The sequence below is a fragment of the Xiphophorus couchianus genome, chromosome 16 (genome assembly GCF_001444195.1).
Source record: "Xiphophorus couchianus chromosome 16, X_couchianus-1.0, whole genome shotgun sequence".
Classification (NCBI taxonomy): domain Eukaryota; kingdom Metazoa; phylum Chordata; class Actinopteri; order Cyprinodontiformes; family Poeciliidae; genus Xiphophorus; species Xiphophorus couchianus.
In genome coordinates, this window is record NC_040243.1 from 840,001 (window position 1) to 842,500 (window position 2,500).

The 2,500-nt window shown below is 41.8% G+C and overlaps 1 protein-coding gene across 2 annotated transcripts in view; it reads right to left on the reverse strand.

Annotated features, from left to right (window-relative positions):
• The window catches only part of grap2a (GRB2 related adaptor protein 2a), a 17,876-nt gene extending 15,415 nt beyond the window's left edge, over positions 1-2,461 (reverse strand). Inside the window, exon 1 of one of the 2 annotated variants that reach the window (XM_028041757.1) lies at positions 2,181-2,461. The gene's annotated coding sequence lies outside the window, so the exon portion shown is untranslated. Of the gene's footprint in view, positions 1-2,122; positions 2,143-2,180 lie in introns of those variants that run through there. The other variant, XM_028041759.1, reaches the window with a different exon arrangement.
• Positions 2,462-2,500: the final 39 nt, after the last annotated feature.

Consider the following 2,500-nt stretch of genomic DNA (forward strand, 5'->3'; position numbering starts at 1 on the left):
CTAATATTTAAATGTATTATTAATAACTGAACCTTCATTTGTTCTCAGAACTCTTGAATTTTCCGCCTGAATGCGAAAACGAACTGCTTCAGTAATTTGTGCAGAAAGTTTCTGAATTTGCATCAGTTCCTTTTTCAGCGGCGGTGAGTTCAGGGTGGATCTGGCAGTTTCAGAACCAGCGGGTGTTGCTTGCAGCGCTGCATGAAGTTTCGCTGCAGCTCTGCTGACAGAATCACTTTGGAAAGTCAAAATGTTTCTAATGTTTGGTAAGGTGACGGATTATTTAGAGAATTTAAAGTCCAGCTGAACCGAAGGGACGATGTTAGTGTTAGAGCTGATCTGATCAGTTTCATATTTTATCAGAGCTGAACTGCTGCCAGCTTCATGTTGATCATTAAATGATGAATTTATCACTTTAATTCGTCTGGAATCCAAACAGAAACATCACCGATAAGTTCAACTGTTCAACTATCAGAGGTTTTTATCTGCAGGATGAATATTAAATATCAGAGTTTCAAACACCAAAAATTATGATGACAATAAAAGTAGAGCTGAACAAAAATAAAGATTTTTACTTTAAAACAATGAATTTAACATCTGGTCAGTTTTGAAAGTCTTCTCCATTCTGCATATTTAACCTCCTGGATCCATCCAGAAGAAGGAGGCCAACGTGGCCTAATCAAAGTAAATATCACCAAAAAACATTACAATTTCATATTTTCCTAATAGGAGCAGATCTACGTTAAAGAGCAGTCAGTTTTAACGAGACGCCAGGACAGACCTGTAGTCTAACCCGACTCTTCCTCTGTTGCTGCTGCACACTGCTGCTCAGCCAGCTGAAAGGGCTGATGAACTGAGCTGTAAACACAAACAGCCAGGGTGAGGAAACTAAACCCACACGCCGATTAACCCTGTAAACTAGCAGCAGCACGTCTATTAGGAAGCTAACGCTGCGCTAACGGCGTTAGCTTCACTAACTCACTGAAATCAGCTTCCAGTTTCTGAAACGAGCTGAACGTGAAATAAAAACCCATAAAATCTCCTAATGAAATGACAAATTACATATTCATAACGTCACAGAGCGCATTGATGCTTTACTGTTCAAACCGAAAATTATTTAGTTCCTCTTATGCTCATGTTTTCTCTGCTGATTTCTCGTTTTCTTAAATTAATTTAATTTAAACATGTTTTGTTTTATATATTTAAACATAAAAAGTATTTTTCTGTTTGTGGATCGGCTGCAGTTTCACCGGCTTTACAAAAAGTTTCTCAAGAATAAAACTGAATGAAATGAATTTTTTTAAGGAGAAACGTAGATTTAAATGATCAGATAAAGTCAAACTTTTAGCTCAACTGAAGTAAAACCAGGACAAGAATCAACAAAAGCAAAATAATGGATCATAAAATAACCAGATGAACCAGAGGCCTTCGCTCTGGAGCCTCTAAGTCTCTGCCTGTGGGGCGGCAGGTCAGGGTTGACCTTCCTGAGGGGTCAAGGTCACGGAGCTGCAGATGAAGGAGCCGCAGCAGCTTCAGACGTTTCTGTTTGCAGAAAACGTTCAAGGCGGTTCCTGTTTCCAGCCGGGAACTCTTCTGCTTTTTACAGCAACTCCAACATTCACAGTCCAGAAAAACTCTGAAAATCTGATTTTATTTTCTGATGGAGCGTTAGATAAGTGTGTGTGTGTGGGGTGTGTGTGTGTGTGTGTGTGTGTGCGTGTGTGTGTGTGTGTGTGTGTGTGTGTGTGTGTGTGTGTGTGTGTGTGTGTGTGTGTGTGTGTTTCTGAGCTCACACTTCCTCAGAGGAAACCGTCCTCTCTGCAGCTGCTTCGGACTGAAACCACTAAATAAGTTCAATAAACTCAAACCGTTTCTGTCTGTTTTCTCTCTTCTCCATTTTCTGCTCATCACTTTTCAAAGCGGCCAGAAAACAGGAGAATATTCAACTTTTTATGTGTTCAGAAAGTTTTCTGGCTGAACTGCAGTTTTTTAAAACCGAGTTAGAGATAATTATCTGATCACTTCAAACATTTAATGAGTTTTTAGCGGAGAGAAAAAGTCACAGGCTGTAAATCGCTTTTAACTTCAGCAGCGAGAAACAGAGAAAGAGGAAGAGAGTCACCTGACTGAGACAGGAGCCTCTCTGTGCCGCATGTTGTCAGTTTTTCAGCAGTTTTTACCTTTTCTCTTGTCTCCCTGCTGCTGAAGAGCCGCGGAGCTCCTAAACCCGCCAGACGGTCCCTGCTGGGCGGCAGCGCGGCGGCATCACCTCGGCGGAGAAAAGCTGAAGATCCGCAGTTCAGAGGAAGACTGGTGATGAAGATGATGGTGGTGATGATGATGATGATGATGATGATGGCGTCCCGCGGAGAAGATGGAGTCAGCCGCAGATGAAGGAGCGCAGTGTTTGAGATGCACAGACAGCCGCTAAATAAATCAACTTCCGTCTGAAATGAAAATATAGATTCAGAAAAGATGGAGCTGCGGACTGACCGCGCAG